Source organism: Pongo abelii, chromosome X (genome assembly GCF_028885655.2).
Source record: "Pongo abelii isolate AG06213 chromosome X, NHGRI_mPonAbe1-v2.0_pri, whole genome shotgun sequence".
NCBI classification, from domain to species: domain Eukaryota; kingdom Metazoa; phylum Chordata; class Mammalia; order Primates; family Hominidae; genus Pongo; species Pongo abelii.
The window spans coordinates 60,629,550-60,647,150 of record NC_072008.2 but is presented as its reverse complement, the minus strand read 5'-3'; positions in this window follow the sequence as shown (position 1 = coordinate 60,647,150).

Sequence of the window (17,601 nt, the reverse complement as noted above, 5' to 3'; positions counted from 1 at the left end):
TCAGGCCTTCGTTGGAAACGGGAATATCTTCACATGAAAACGAAACAGAAGCGTTCTGTGAAACTGCTTTGTGTAGTATGAATCCAACTCACAGAGTTGAACACTTCTTTTGAAGGAGCAGTTTTGAAACACTCTTTTGGTAGAATCTGCAATTGTTCATTAGGAGCGCTTTGAGGCCTATGGTGGAAGACTAAATACCTTCACATAATATCCAGACACAAGCATTCTCTGAAAGTTTTTTACGATGTGTGCTTTCAACTCACAGTGTTCCACCTTTCTTTTGAAAGAGCAGTTTTGAAACACTCTTTTTAAAATTTCTGCAAGTGGATATTTGGAGCTCTTTCAGGCCTTCGTTGGAAACGTGAATATCTTCACATAAAAACTAGACAGAAGCATTCTCAGAAACTGCTTTGTGTTGTGTGCGCTCAACACACAGAGTTGAACCCTGCTTTTGATAGAGCACTTTAGAAACACTCTCTTTGCAGAATTTGCAAGTGTTCATTTGGAGCGCTTTGAAGCGTACGGTGGAAAAGGAAACAACTTCACATAAAAACTAAACAGAAGCACTCTAAGAAACAGCTTTCTGATGTGTGCATTCAACTAACAGAGTGGAACCTTCCTTTGGATAGAGCAGCTTTGTAACAGTGTATTTGCAGAAACTGCAAGAGGATATTTGGAGCTCTTTGAAGCGTTCGTGGGAAACGGGACTATCTTCACATAAAAACGAGACAGAAGTGTTCTCTGAAACTGCTTTGTGTTGTATGCATTCAACTCACACAGGTGAACCTTTCTTTGGATAGAGCAGTTTGAAACACTCTTTTCGTAGAATCTGCAAGTGTTCATTCGGTGGGCTTTGAGGCCTATGGTGGAATAGGAAACATCTTCACATAAAACCTAGACAGAAGCATTCTTTGAAACTTCTTTATGATGTGTGCATTCAACTCACAGAGTTGAACCTTCCTTTTCATGGAGCAGTTTGGGAAGAGCCTTTGTGCAGCCTCTGCAAGTGGATATTTGGAGCTCTTTCAGGCCTTCGTTAGAAACGGGAATATCTTCCCATAAAAACTGGACAGAAGCATTCTCACAAACTGCTTTGTGATGTGTGTGTTCAACTCACAGAGTGGAACCTTTCCTTTGCTAGATCAGTTTTGAAACACTCTTTTCGTAGAATCTGCAAGTGTTCGTTTGGAGCGCTTTGAGGCCTATGGTGGAAAAGGAAATATCTTCACATAGAAACGAGACAGAAGCCTTCTCAGAAACCACTTTATGATGTGTGCATTCAACTCAGAGAGATAAGCCTTCCTTTTCATAGAGCAGTTTTGAAAATCTGTTTTTGCAGAATCTGCAAGTGGATATTTTGAGCCCTTTCAGGCCTTCGTTGGAAACGGGAATATCTTCACATGAAAACGAAACAGAAGCGTTCTGTGAAACTGCTTTGTGTAGTATGAATCCAACTCACAGAGTTGAACACTTCTTTTGAAGGAGCAGTTTTGAAACACTCTTTTGGTAGAATCTGCAATTGTTCATTAGGAGCGCTTTGAGGCCTATGGTGGAAGATTAAATACCTTCCCATAATATCCAGACACAAGCATTCTCTGAAAGTTCTTTAGGATGTGTGCTTTCAAGTCACAGTGTTCCACCTTTCTTTTGAAAGAGCAGTTTTGAAACACTCTTTTTAAAGTTTCTGCAAGTGGATATTTGGAGCTCTTTCAGGCCTTGGTTGGAAAGGTGAATATCTTCACACAAAAACTAGACAGAAGCATTCTCAGAAACTGCTTTGTGTTGTGTGCGCTCAACACACAGAGTTGAACCCTGCTTTTGATAGAGCACTTTAGAAACACTCTCTTTGCAGAATTTGCAAGTGTTCATTTGGAGCGCTTTGAACCGTACGGTGGAAAAGGAAACAACTTCACATAAAAACTAAACAGAAGCACTCTAAGAAACAGCTTTCTGATGTGTGCATTCAACTAACAGAGTGGAACCTTCCTTTGGATAGAGCAGCTTTGTAACAGTGTATTTGCAGAAACTGCAAGAGGATATTTGGAGCTCTTTGAAGCGTTCGTGGGAAACGGGACTATCTTCACATAAAAACGAGACAGAAGTGTTCTCTGAAACTGCTTTGTGTTGTATGCATTCAACTCGCACAGGTGAACCTTTCTTTGGATAGAGCAGTTTGAAACACTCTTTTCGTAGAATCTGCAAGTGTTCATTCGGTGGGCTTTGAGGCCTATGGTGGAATAGGAAACATCTTCACATAAAACCTAGACAGAAGCATTCTTTGAAACTTCTTTATGATGTGTGCATTCAACTCACAGAGTTGAACCTTCCTTTTCATGGAGCAGTTTGGGAAGAGCCTTTGTGCAGCCTCTGCAAGTGGATATTTGGAGCTCTTTCAGGCCTTCGTTAGAAACGGGAATATCTTCCCATAAAAACTGGACAGAAGCATTCTCACAAACTGCTTTGTGATGTGTGTGTTCAACTCACAGAGTGGAACCTTTCCTTTGCTAGAGCAGTTTTGAAACACTCTTTTTGTAGAATCTGCAAGTGTTCGTTTGGAGCGCTTTGAGGCCTATGGTGGAAAAGGAAATATCTTCACATAGAAACGAGACAGAAGCCTTCTCAGAAACCTCTTTATGATGTGTGCATTCAACTCAGAGAGATAAGCCTTCCTTTTGATAGAGCAGTTTTGAAACTCTGTTTTTGCAGAATCTGCAAGTGGATATTTGGAGCCCTTTCAGGCCTTCGTTGGAAACGGGAATATCTTCACATGAAAACGAAACAGAAGCGTTCTGTGAAACTGCTTTGTGTAGTATGAATCCAACTCACAGAGTTGAACACTTCTTTTGAAGGAGCAGTTTTGAAACACTCTTTTGGTAGAATCTGCAATTGTTCATTAGGAGCGCTTTGAGGCCTATGGTGGAAGACTAAATACCTTCACATAATATCCAGACAAAAGCATTCTCTGAAAGTTCTTTGGGATGTGTGCTTTCAACTCACAGTGTTCCACCTTTCTTTTGAAAGAGCAGTTTTGAAACACTCTTTTTAAAGTTTCTGCAAGTGGATATTTGGAGCTCTTTCAGGCCTTGGTTGGAAACGTGAATATCTTCACATAAAAACTAGACAGGAGCATTCTCAGGAACTGCTTTGTGTTGTGTGCACTCAACACACAGAGTTGAACCCTGCTTTTGATAGAGCACTTTAGAAACACTCTCTTTGCAGAATTTGCAAGTGTTCATTTGGAGAGCTTTGAAGCGTACGGTGGAAAAGGAAACAACTTCACATAAAAACTAAACAGAAGCACTCTAAGAAACAGCTTTCTGATGTGTGCATTCAACTAACAGAGTGGAACCTTCCTTTGCATAGAGCAGCTTTGTAACAGTGTATTTGCAGAAACTGCAAGAGGATATTTGGAGCTCTTTGAAGCGTTCGTGGGAAACGGGGCTATCTTCACATAAAAACGAGACAGAAGTGTTCTCTGAAACTGCTTTGTGTTGTATGCATTCAACTCACACAGGTGAACCTTTCTTTGGATAGAGCAGTTTGAAACGCTCTTTTCGTAGAATCTGCAAGTGTTCATTCGGTGGGCTTTGAGGCCTATGGTGGAATAGGAAACATCTTCACATAAAACCTAGACAGAAGCATTCTTTGAAACTTCTTTATGATGTGTGCATTCAACTCACAGAGTTGAACCTTCCTTTTCATGGAGCAGTTTGGGAAGAGCCTTTGTGCAGCCTCTGCAAGTGGATATTTGGAGCTCTTTCAGGCCTTCGTTAGAAACGGGAATATCTTCCCAGAAAAACTGGACAGAAGCATTCTCACAAACTGCTTTGTGATGTGTGTGTTCAACTCACAGAGTGGAACCTTTCCTTTGCTAGAGCAGTTTTGAAACACTCTTTTTGTAGAATCTGCAAGTGTTCGTTTGGAGCGCTTTGAGGCCTATGGTGGAAAAGGAAATATCTTCACATAGAAACGAGACAGAAGCCTTCTCAGAAACCTCTTTATGATGTGTGCATTCAACTCAGAGAGATAAGCCTTCCTTTTGATAGAGCAGTTTTGAAACTCTGTTTTTGCAGAATCTGCAAGTGGATATTTGGAGCCCTTTCAGGCCTTCGTTGGAAACGGGAATATCTTCACATGAAAACGAAACAGAAGCGTTCTGTGAAACTGCTTTGTGTAGTATGAATCCAACTCACAGAGTTGAACACTTCTTTTGAAGGAGCAGTTTTGAAACACTCTTTTGGTAGAATCTGCAATTGTTCATTAGGAGCGCTTTGAGGCCTATGGTGGAAGACTAAATACCTTCACATAATATCCAGACACAAGCATTCTCTGAAAGTTCTTTATGATGTGTGCTTTCAACTCACAGTGTTCCACCTTTCTTTTGAAAGAGCAGTTTTGAAACACTCTTTTTAAAGTTTCTGCAAGTGGATATTTGGAGCTCTTTCAGGCCTTGGTTGGAAACGTGAATATCTACACACAAAAACTAGACAGAAGCATTCTCAGAAACTGCTTTGTGTTGTGTGCGCTCAACACACAGAGTTGAACCCTGCTTTTGATAGAGCACTTTAGAAACACTCTCTTTGCAGAATTTGCAAGTGTTCATTTGGAGCGCTTTGAAGCGTACGGTGGAAAAGGAAACAACTTCACATAAAAACTAAACAGAAGCACTCTAAGAAACAGCTTTCTGATGTGTGCATTCAACTAACAGAGTGGAACCTTCCTTTGGATAGAGCAGCTTTGTAACAGTGTATTTGCAGAAACTGCAAGAGGATATTTGGAGCTCTTTGAAGCGTTCGTGGGAAACGGGACTATCTTCACATAAAAACGAGACAGAAGTGTTCTCTGAAACTGCTTTGTGTTGTATGCATTCAACTCACACAGGTGAACCTTTCTTTGGATAGAGCAGTTTGAAACACTCTTTTCGTAGAATCTGCAAGTGTTCATTCGGTGGGCTTTGAGGCCTATGGTGGAATAGGAAACATCTTCTCATAAAACCTACACAGAAGCATTCTTTGAAACCTCTTTATGATGTGTGCATTCAACTCACAGAGTTGAACCTTCCTTTTCATGGAGCAGTTTGGGAAGAGCCTTTGTGCAGCCTCTGCAAGTGGATATTTGGAGCTCTTTCAGGCCTTCGTTAGAAACGGGAATATCTTCCCATAAAAACTGGACAGAAGCATTCTCACAAACTGCTTTGTGATGTGTGTGTTCAACTCACAGAGTGGAACCTTTCCTTTGCTAGAGCAGTTTTGAAACACTCTTTTTGTAGAATCTGCAAGTGTTCGTTTGGAGCGCTTTGAGGCCTATGGTGGAAAAGGAAATATCTTCACATAGAAACGAGACAGAAGCCTTCTCAGAAACCTCTTTATGATGTGTGCATTCAACTCAGAGAGATAAGCCTTCCTTTTGATAGAGCAGTTTTGAAACTCTGTTTTTGCAGAATCTGCAAGTGGATATTTGGAGCCCTTTCAGGCCTTCGTTGGAAACGGGAATATCTTCACATGAAAACGAAACAGAAGCGTTCTGTGAAACTGCTTTGTGTAGTATGAATCCAACTCACAGAGTTGAACACTTCTTTTGAAGGAGCAGTTTTGAAACACTCTTTTGGTAGAATCTGCAATTGTTCATTAGGAGCGCTTTGAGGCCTATTGTGGAAGACTAAATACCTTCACATAATATCCAGACACAAGCATTCTCTGAAAGTTTTTTACGATGTGTGCTTTCAACTCACAGTGTTCCACCTTTCTTTTGAAAGAGCAGTTTTGAAACACTCTTTTTAAAATTTCTGCAAGTGGATATTTGGAGCTCTTTCAGGCCTTCGTTGGAAACGTGAATATCTTCACATAAAAACTAGACAGAAGCATTCTCAGAAACTGCTTTGTGTTGTGTGCGCTAAACACACAGAGTTGAACCCTGCTTTTGATAGAGCACTTTAGAAACACTCTCTTTGCAGAATTTGCAAGTGTTCATTTGGAACGCTTTGAAGCGTACGGTGGAAAAGGAAACAACTTCACATAAAAACTAAACAGAAGCACTCTAAGAAACAGCTTTCTGATGTGTGCATTCAACTAACAGAGTGGAACCTTCCTTTGGATAGAGCAGCTTTGTAACAGTGTATTTGCAGAAACTGCAAGAGGATATTTGGAGCTCTTTGAAGCGTTCGTGGGAAACGGGACTATCTTCACATAAAAACGAGACAGAAGTGTTCTCTGAAACTGCTTTGTGTTGTATGCATTCAACTCACACGGGTGAACCTTTCTTTGGATAGAGCAGTTTGAAACACTCTTTTCGTAGAATCTGCAAGTGTTCATTCGGTGGGCTTTGAGGCCTATGGTGGAATAGGAAACATCTTCACATAAAACCTAGACAGAAGCATTCTTTGAAACTTCTTTATGATGTGTGCATTCAACTCACAGAGTTGAACCTTCCTTTTCATGGAGCAGTTTGGGAAGAGCCTTTGTGCAGCCTCTGCAAGTGGATATTTGGAGCTCTTTCAGGCCTTCGTTAGAAACGGGAATATCTTCCCATAAAAACTGGACAGAAGCATTCTCACAAACTGCTTTGTGATGTGTGTGTTCAACTCACAGAGTGGAACCTTTCCTTTGCTAGAGCAGTTTTGAAACACTCTTTTCGTAGAATCTGCAAGTGTTCGTTTGGAGCGCTTTGAGGCCTATGGTGGAAAAGGAAATATCTTCACATAGAAACGAGACAGAAGCCTTCTCAGAAACCTCTTTATGATGTGTGCATTCAACTCAGAGAGATAAGCCTTCCTTTTGATAGAGCAGTTTTGAAACTCTGTTTTTGCAGAATCTGCAAGTGGATATTTTGAGCCCTTTCAGGCCTTCGTTGGAAACGGGAATATCTTCACATGAAAACGAAACAGAAGCGTTCTGTGAAACTGCTTTGTGTAGTATGAATCCAACTCACAGAGTTGAACACTTCTTTTGAAGGAGAAGTTTTGAAACACTCTTTTGGTAGAATCTGCAATTGTTCATTAGGAGCGCTTTGAGGCCTATGGTGGAAGACTAAATACCTTCCCATAATATCCAGACACAAGCATTCTCTGAAAGTTCTTTAGGATGTGTGCTTTCAACTCACAGTGTTCCACCTTTCTTTTGAAAGAGCAGTTTTGAAACACTCTTTTTAAAATTTCTGCAAGTGGATATTTGGAGCTCTTTCAGGCCTTCGTTGGAAACGTGAATATCTTCACATAAAAACTAGACAGAAGCATTCTCAGAAACTGCTTTGTGTTGTGTGCGCTCAACACACAGAGTTGAACCCTGCTTTTGATAGAGCACTTTAGAAACACTCTCTTTGCAGAATTTGCAAGTGTTCATTTGGAGCGCTTTGAAGCGTACGGTGGAAAAGGAAACAACTTCACATAAAAACTAAACAGAAGCACTCTAAGAAACAGCTTTCTGATGTGTGCATTCAACTAACAGAGTGGAACCTTCCTTTGGATAGAGCAGCTTTGTAACAGTGTATTTGCAGAAAATGCAAGAGGATATTTGGAGCTCTTTGAAGCGTTCGTGGGAAACGGGACTATCTTCACATAAAAACGAGACAGAAGTGTTCTCTGAAACTGCTTTGTGTTGTATGCATTCAACTCACACAGGTGAACCTTTCTTTGGATAGAGCAGTTTGAAACACTCTTTTCGTAGAATCTGCAAGTGTTCATTCGGTGGGCTTTGAGGCCTATGGTGGAATAGGAAACATCTTCACATAAAACCTAGACAGAAGCATTCTTTGAAACTTCTTTATGATGTGTGCATTCAACTCACAGAGTTGAACCTTCCTTTTCATGGAGCAGTTTGGGAAGAGCCTTTGTGCAGCCTCTGCAAGTGGATATTTGGAGCTCTTTCAGGCCTTCGTTAGAAACGGGAATATCTTCCCATAAAAACTGGACAGAAGCATTCTCACAAACTGCTTTGTGATGTGTGTGTTCAACTCACAGAGTGGAACCTTTCCTTTGCTAGATCAGTTTTGAAACACTCTTTTCGTAGAATCTGCAAGTGTTCGTTTGGAGCGCTTTGAGGCCTATGGTGGAAAAGGAAATATCTTCACATAGAAACGAGACAGAAGCATTCTCAGAAACCTCTTTATGATGTGTGCATTCAACTCAGAGAGATAAGCCTTCCTTTTGATAGAGCAGTTTTGAAACTCTGTTTTTGCAGAATCTGCAAGTGGATATTTTGAGCCCTTTCAGGCCTTCGTTAGAAACGGGAATATCTTCACATGAAAACGAAACAGAAGCGTTCTGTGAAACTGCTTTGTGTAGTATGAATCCAACTCACAGAGTTGAACACTTCTTTTGAAGGAGCAGTTTTGAAACACTCTTTTGGTAGAATCTGCAATTGTTCATTAGGAGCGCTTTGAGGCCTATGGTGGAAGACTAAATACCTTCCCATAATATCCAGACACAAGCATTCTCTGAAAGTTCTTTAGGATGTGTGCTTTCAACTCACAGTGTTCCACCTTTCTTTTGAAAGAGCAGTTTTGAAACACTCTTTTTAAAGTTTCTGCAAGTGGATATTTGGAGCTCTTTCAGGCCTTGGTTGGAAAGGTGAATATCTTCACACAAAAACTAGACAGAAGCATTCTCAGAAAAAGCTTTGTGTTGTGTGCGCTCAACACACAGAGTTGAAACCTGCTTTTGATAGAGCACTTTAGAAACACTCTCTTTGCAGAATTTGCAAGTGTTCATTTGGAGCGCTTTGAAGCGTACGGTGGAAAAGGAAACAACTTCACATAAAAACTAAACAGAAGCACTCTAAGAAACAGCTTTCTGATGTGTGCATTCAACTAACAGAGTGGAACCTTCCTTTGGATAGAGCAGCTTTGTAACAGTGTGTTTGCAGAAACTGCAAGAGGATATTTGGAGCTCTTTGAAGCGTTCGTGGGAAACGGGACTATCTTCACATAAAAACGAGACAGAAGTGTTCTCTGAAACTGCTTTGTGTTGTATGCATTCAACTCACACAGGTGAACCTTTCTTTGGATACAGCAGTTTGAAACGCTCTTTTCGTAGAATCTGCAAGTGTTCATTCGGTGGGCTTTGAGGCCTATGGTGGAATAGGAAACATCTTCACATAAAACCTAGACAGAAGCATTCTTTGAAGCTTCTTTATGATGTGGGCATTCAACTCACAGAGTTGAACCTTCCTTTTCATGGAGCAGTTTGGGAAGAGCCTTTGTGCAGCCTCTGCAAGTGGATATTTGGAGCTCTTTCTGGCCTTCGTTAGAAACGGGAATATCTTCCCATAAAAACTGGACAGAAGCGTTCTCACAAACTGCTTTGTGATGTGTGTGTTCAACTCACAGAGTGGAACCTTTCCTTTGCTAGAGCAGTTTTGAAACACTCTTTTTGTAGAATCTGCAAGTGTTCGTTTGGAGCGCTTTGAGGCCTATGGTGGAAAAGGAAATATCTTCACATAGAAACGAGACAGAAGCCTTCTCAGAAACCTCTTTATGATGTGTGCATTCAACTCAGAGAGATAAGCCTTCCTTTTGATAGAGCAGTTTTGAAACTCTGTTTTTGCAGAATCTGCAAGTGGATATTTGGAGCCCTTTCAGGCCTTCGTTGGAAACGGGAATATCTTCACATGAAAACGAAACAGAAGCGTTCTGTGAAACTGCTTTGTGTAGTATGAATCCAACTCACAGAGTTGAACACTTCTTTTGAAGGAGCAGTTTTGAAACACTCTTTTGGTAGAATCTGCAATTGTTCATTAGGAGCGCTTTGAGGCCTATGGTGGAAGACTAAATACCTTCACATAATATCCAGACACAAGCATTCTCTGAAAGTTTTTTACGATGTGTGCTTTCAACTCACAGTGTTCCACCTTTCTTTTGAAAGAGCAGTTTTGAAACACTCTTTTTAAAATTTCTGCAAGTGGATATTTGGAGCTCTTTCAGGCCTTCGTTGGAAACGTGAATATCTTCACATAAAAACTAGACAGAAGCATTCTCAGAAACTGCTTTGTGTTGTGTGCGCTCAACACACAGAGTTGAACCCTGCTTTTGATAGAGCACTTTAGAAACACTCTCTTTGCAGAATTTGCAAGTGTTCATTTGGAGCGCTTTGAAGCGTACGGTGGAAAAGGAAACAACTTCACATAAAAACTAAACAGAAGCACTCTAAGAAACAGCTTTCTGATGTGTGCATTCAACTAACAGAGTGGAACCTTCCTTTGGATAGAGCAGCTTTGTAACAGTGTATTTGCAGAAAATGCAAGAGGATATTTGGAGCTCTTTGAAGCGTTCGTGGGAAACGGGACTATCTTCACATAAAAACGAGACAGAAGTGTTCTCTGAAACTGCTTTGTGTTGTATGCATTCAACTCACACAGGTGAACCTTTCTTTGGATAGAGCAGTTTGAAACACTCTTTTCGTAGAATCTGCAAGTGTTCATTCGGTGGGCTTTGAGGCCTATGGTGGAATAGGAAACATCTTCACATAAAACCTAGACAGAAGCATTCTTTGAAACTTCTTTATGATGTGTGCATTCAACTCACAGAGTTGAACCTTCCTTTTCATGGAGCAGTTTGGGAAGAGCCTTTGTGCAGCCTCTGCAAGTGGATATTTGGAGCTCTTTCAGGCCTTCGTTAGAAACGGGAATATCTTCCCATAAAAACTGGACAGAAGCATTCTCACAAACTGCTTTGTGATGTGTGTGTTCAACTCACAGAGTGGAACCTTTCCTTTGCTAGATCAGTTTTGAAACACTCTTTTCGTAGAATCTGCAAGTGTTCGTTTGGAGCGCTTTGAGGCCTATGGTGGAAAAGGAAATATCTTCACATAGAAACGAGACAGAAGCATTCTCAGAAACCTCTTTATGATGTGTGCATTCAACTCAGAGAGATAAGCCTTCCTTTTGATAGAGCAGTTTTGAAACTCTGTTTTTGCAGAATCTGCAAGTGGATATTTTGAGCCCTTTCAGGCCTTCGTTAGAAACGGGAATATCTTCACATGAAAACGAAACAGAAGCGTTCTGTGAAACTGCTTTGTGTAGTATGAATCCAACTCACAGAGTTGAACACTTCTTTTGAAGGAGCAGTTTTGAAACACTCTTTTGGTAGAATCTGCAATTGTTCATTAGGAGCGCTTTGAGGCCTATGGTGGAAGACTAAATACCTTCCCATAATATCCAGACACAAGCATTCTCTGAAAGTTCTTTAGGATGTGTGCTTTCAACTCACAGTGTTCCACCTTTCTTTTGAAAGAGCAGTTTTGAAACACTCTTTTTAAAGTTTCTGCAAGTGGATATTTGGAGCTCTTTCAGGCCTTGGTTGGAAAGGTGAATATCTTCACACAAAAACTAGACAGAAGCATTCTCAGAAAAAGCTTTGTGTTGTGTGCGCTCAACACACAGAGTTGAAACCTGCTTTTGATAGAGCACTTTAGAAACACTCTCTTTGCAGAATTTGCAAGTGTTCATTTGGAGCGCTTTGAAGCGTACGGTGGAAAAGGAAACAACTTCACATAAAAACTAAACAGAAGCACTCTAAGAAACAGCTTTCTGATGTGTGCATTCAACTAACAGAGTGGAACCTTCCTTTGGATAGAGCAGCTTTGTAACAGTGTGTTTGCAGAAACTGCAAGAGGATATTTGGAGCTCTTTGAAGCGTTCGTGGGAAACGGGACTATCTTCACATAAAAACGAGACAGAAGTGTTCTCTGAAACTGCTTTGTGTTGTATGCATTCAACTCACACAGGTGAACCTTTCTTTGGATAGAGCAGTTTGAAACGCTCTTTTCGTAGAATCTGCAAGTGTTCATTCCGTGGGCTTTGAGGCCTATGGTGGAATAGGAAACATCTTCACATAAAACCTAGACAGAAGCATTCTTTGAAGCTTCTTTATGATGTGTGCATTCAACTCACAGAGTTGAACCTTCCTTTTCATGGAGCAGTTTGGGAAGAGCCTTTGTGCAGCCTCTGCAAGTGGATATTTGGAGCTCTTTCAGGCCTTCGTTAGAAACGGGAATATCTTCCCATAAAAACTGGACAGAAGCGTTCTCACAAACTGCTTTGTGATGTGTGTGTTCAACTCACAGAGTGGAACCTTTCCTTTGCTAGAGCAGTTTTGAAACACTCTTTTTGTAGAATCTGCAAGTGTTCGTTTGGAGCGCTTTGAGGCCTATGGTGGAAAAGGAAATATCTTCACATAGAAACGAGACAGAAGCCTTCTCAGAAACCTCTTTATGATGTGTGCATTCAACTCAGAGAGATAAGCCTTCCTTTTGATAGAGCAGTTTTGAAACTCTGTTTTTGCAGAATCTGCAAGTGGATATTTGGAGCCCTTTCAGGCCTTCGTTGGAAACGGGAATATCTTCACATGAAAACGAAACAGAAGCGTTCTGTGAAACTGCTTTGTGTAGTATGAATCCAACTCACAGAGTTGAACACTTCTTTTGAAGGAGCAGTTTTGAAACACTCTTTTGGTAGAATCTGCAATTGTTCATTAGGAGCGCTTTGAGGCCTATGGTGGAAGACTAAATACCTTCACATAATATCCAGACACAAGCATTCTCTGAAAGTTTTTTACGATGTGTGCTTTCAACTCACAGTGTTCCACCTTTCTTTTGAAAGAGCAGTTTTGAAACACTCTTTTTAAAATTTCTGCAAGTGGATATTTGGAGCTCTTTCAGGCCTTCGTTGGAAACGTGAATATCTTCACATAAAAACTAGACAGAAGCATTCTCAGAAACTGCTTTGTGTTGTGTGCGCTCAACACACAGAGTTGAACCCTGCTTTTGATAGAGCACTTTAGAAACACTCTCTTTGCAGAATTTGCAAGTGTTCATTTGGAGCGCTTTGAAGCGTACGGTGGAAAAGGAAACAACTTCACATAAAAACTAAACAGAAGCACTCTAAGAAACAGCTTTCTGATGTGTGCATTCAACTAACAGAGTGGAACCTTCCTTTGGATAGAGCAGCTTTGTAACAGTGTATTTGCAGAAAATGCAAGAGGATATTTGGAGCTCTTTGAAGCGTTCGTGGGAAACGGGACTATCTTCACATAAAAACGAGACAGAAGTGTTCTCTGAAACTGCTTTGTGTTGTATGCATTCAACTCACACAGGTGAACCTTTCTTTGGATAGAGCAGTTTGAAACACTCTTTTCGTAGAATCTGCAAGTGTTCATTCGGTGGGCTTTGAGGCCTATGGTGGAATAGGAAACATCTTCACATAAAACCTAGACAGAAGCATTCTTTGAAACTTCTTTATGATGTGTGCATTCAACTCACAGAGTTGAACCTTCCTTTTCATGGAGCAGTTTGGGAAGAGCCTTTGTGCAGCCTCTGCAAGTGGATATTTGGAGCTCTTTCAGGCCTTCGTTAGAAACGGGAATATCTTCCCATAAAAACTGGACAGAAGCATTCTCACAAACTGCTTTGTGATGTGTGTGTTCAACTCACAGAGTGGAACCTTTCCTTTGCTAGATCAGTTTTGAAACACTCTTTTCGTAGAATCTGCAAGTGTTCGTTTGGAGCGCTTTGAGGCCTATGGTGGAAAAGGAAATATCTTCACATAGAAACGAGACAGAAGCCTTCTCAGAAACCTCTTTATGATGTGTGCATTCAACTCAGAGAGATAAGCCTTCCTTTTGATAGAGCAGTTTTGAAACTCTGTTTTTGCAGAATCTGCAAGTGGATATTTGGAGCCCTTTCAGGCCTTCGTTGGAAACGGGAATATCTTCACATGAAAACGAAACAGAAGCGTTCTGTGAAACTGCTTTGTGTAGTATGAATCCAACTCACAGAGTTGAACACTTCTTTTGAAGGAGCAGTTTTGAAACACTCTTTTGGTAGAATCTGCAATTGTTCATTAGGAGCGCTTTGAGGCCTATGGTGGAAGACTAAATACCTTCACATAATATCCAGACACAAGCATTCTCTGAAAGTTTTTTACGATGTGTGCTTTCAACTCACAGTGTTCCACCTTTCTTTTGAAAGAGCAGTTTTGAAACACTCTTTTTAAAATTTCTGCAAGTGGATATTTGGAGCTCTTTCAGGCCTTCGTTGGAAACGTGAATATCTTCACATAAAAACTAGACAGAAGCATTCTCAGAAACTGCTTTGTGTTGTGTGCGCTCAACACACAGAGTTGAACCCTGCTTTTGATAGAGCACTTTAGAAACACTCTCTTTGCAGAATTTGCAAGTGTTCATTTGGAGCGCTTTGAAGCGTACGGTGGAAAAGGAAACAACTTCACATAAAAACTAAACAGAAGCACTCTAAGAAACAGCTTTCTGATGTGTGCATTCAACTAACAGAGTGGAACCTTCCTTTGGATAGAGCAGCTTTGTAACAGTGTATTTGCAGAAAATGCAAGAGGATATTTGGAGCTCTTTGAAGCGTTCGTGGGAAACGGGACTATCTTCACATAAAAACGAGACAGAAGTGTTCTCTGAAACTGCTTTGTGTTGTATGCATTCAACTCACACAGGTGAACCTTTCTTTGGATAGAGCAGTTTGAAACACTCTTTTCGTAGAATCTGCAAGTGTTCATTCGGTGGGCTTTGAGGCCTATGGTGGAATAGGAAACATCTTCACATAAAACCTAGACAGAAGCATTCTTTGAAACTTCTTTATGATGTGTGCATTCAACTCACAGAGTTGAACCTTCCTTTTCATGGAGCAGTTTGGGAAGAGCCTTTGTGCAGCCTCTGCAAGTGGATATTTGGAGCTCTTTCAGGCCTTCGTTAGAAACGGGAATATCTTCCCATAAAAACTGGACAGAAGCATTCTCACAAACTGCTTTGTGATGTGTGTGTTCAACTCACAGAGTGGAACCTTTCCTTTGCTAGATCAGTTTTGAAACACTCTTTTCGTAGAATCTGCAAGTGTTCGTTTGGAGCGCTTTGAGGCCTATGGTGGAAAAGGAAATATCTTCACATAGAAACGAGACAGAAGCCTTCTCAGAAACCTCTTTATGATGTGTGCATTCAACTCAGAGAGATAAGCCTTCCTTTTGATAGAGCAGTTTTGAAACTCTGTTTTTGCAGAATCTGCAAGTGGATATTTTGAGCCCTTTCAGGCCTTCGTTAGAAACGGGAATATCTTCACATGAAAACGAAACAGAAGCGTTCTGTGAAACTGCTTTGTGTAGTATGAATCCAACTCACAGAGTTGAACACTTCTTTTGAAGGAGCAGTTTTGAAACACTCTTTTGGTAGAATCTGCAATTGTTCATTAGGAGCGCTTTGAGGCCTATGGTGGAAGACTAAATACCTTCACATAATATCCAGACACAAGCATTCTCTGAAAGTTCTTTAGGATGTGTGCTTTCAACTCACAGTGTTCCACCTTTCTTTTGAAAGAGCAGTTTTGAAACACTCTTTTTAAAGTTTCTGCAAGTGGATATTTGGAGCTCTTTCGGGCCTTGGTTGGAAAGGTGAATATCTTCACACAAAAACTAGACAGAAGCATTCTCAGAAACTGCTTTGTGTTGTGTGCGCTCAACACACAGAGTTGAACCCTGCTTTTGATAGAGCACTTTAGAAACACTCTCTTTGCAGAATTTTGTAAGTGTTCATTTGGAGCGCTTTGAAGCGTACGGTGGAAAAGGAAACAACTTCACATAAAAACTAAACAGAAGCACTCTAAGAAACAGCTTTCTGATGTGTGCATTCAACTAACAGAGTGGAACCTTCCCTTGGATAGAGCAGCTTTGTAACAGTGTATTTGCAGAAACTGCAAGAGGATATTTGGATCTCTTTGAAGCGTTCGTGGGAAACGGGACTATCTTCACATAAAAACGAGACAGAAGTGTTCTCTGAAACTGCTTTGTGTTGTATGCATTCAACTCACACAGGTGAACCTTTCTTTGGATAGAGCAGTTTGAAACACTCTTTTCGTAGAATCTGCAAGTGTTCATTCGGTGGGCTTTGAGTCCTATGGTGGAATAGGAAACATCTTCACATAAAACCTAGACAGAAGCATTCTTTGAAACTTCTTTATGATGTGTGCATTCAACTCACAGAGCTGAACCTTCCTTTTCATGGAGCAGTTTGGGAAGAGCCTTTGTGCAGCCTCTGCAAGTGGATATTTGGAGCTCTTTCAGGCCTTCGTTAGAAACGGGAATATCTTCCCATTAAAACTGGACAGAAGCATTCTCACAAACTGCTTTGTGATGTGTGTGTTCAACTCACAGAGTGGAACCTTTCCTTTGCTAGAGCAGTTTTGAAACACTCTTTTTGTAGAATCTGCAAGTGTTCGTTTGGAGCGCTTTGAAGCCTATGGTGGAAAAGGAAATATCTTCACATAGAAACGAGACAGAAGCCTTCTCAGAAACCTCTTTATGATGTGTGCATTCAACTCAGAGAGATAAGCCTTCCTTTTGATAGAGCAGTTTTGAAACTCTGTTTTTGCAGAATCTGCAAGTGGATATTTGGAGCCCTTTCAGGCCTTCGTTGGAAACGGGAACATCTTCACATGAAAACGAAACAGAAGCGTTCTGTGAAACTGCTTTGTGTAGTATGAATCCAACTCACAGCGTTGAACACTTCTTTTGAAGGAGCAGTTTTGAAACACTCTTTTGGTAGAATCTGCAATTGTTCATTAGGAGCGCTTTGAGGCCTATGGTGGAAGACTAAATACCTTCCCATAATATCCAGACACAAGCATTCTCTGAAAGTTCTTTAGGATGTGTGCTTTCAACTCACAGTGTTCCACCTTTCTTTTGAAGGAGCAGTTTTGAATCACTCTTTTTAAAGTTTCTGCAAGTGGATATTTGGAGCTCTTTCAGGCCTTGGTTGGAAAGGTGAATATCTTCACACAAAAACTAGACAGAAGCATTCTCAGAAACTGCTTTGTGTTGTGGGCGCTCAACACACAGAGTTGAACCCTGCTTTTGATAGAGCACTTTAGAAACACTCTCTTTGCAGAATTTGCAAGTGTTCATTTGGAGCGCTTTGAAGCGTACGGTGGAAAAGGAAACGACTTCACATAAAAACTAAACAGAAGCACTCTAAGAAACATCTTTCTGATGTGTGCATTCAACTAACAGAGTGGAACCTTCCTTTGGATAGAGCAGCTTTGTAACAGTGTATTTGCAGAAACTGCAAGAGGATATTTGGAGCTCTTTGAAGCGTTCGTGGGAAACGGGACTATCTTCACATAAAAACGAGACAGAAGTGTTCTCTGAAACTGCTTTGTGTTGTATGCATTCAACTCACACAGGTTAACCTTTCTTTGGATAGAGCAGTTTGAAACACTCTTTTCGTAGAATCTGCAAGTGTTCATTCGTTGGGCTTTGAGGCCTATGGTGGAATAGGAAACATCTTCACATAAAACCTAGACAGAAGCATTCTTTGAAACTTCTTTATGATGTGTGCATTCAACTCACAGAGTTGAACCTTCCTTTTCATGGAGCAGTTTGGGAAGAGCCTTTGTGCAGCCTCTGCAAGTGGATATTTGGAGCTCTTTCAGGCCTTCGTTAGAAACGGGAATATCTTCCCATTAAAACTGGACAGAAGGATTCTCACAAACTGCTTTGTGATGTGTGTGTTCAACTCACAGAGTGGAACCTTTCCTTTGCTAGAGCAGTTTTGAAACACTCTTTTTGTAGAATCTGCAAGTGTTCGTTTGGAGCGCTT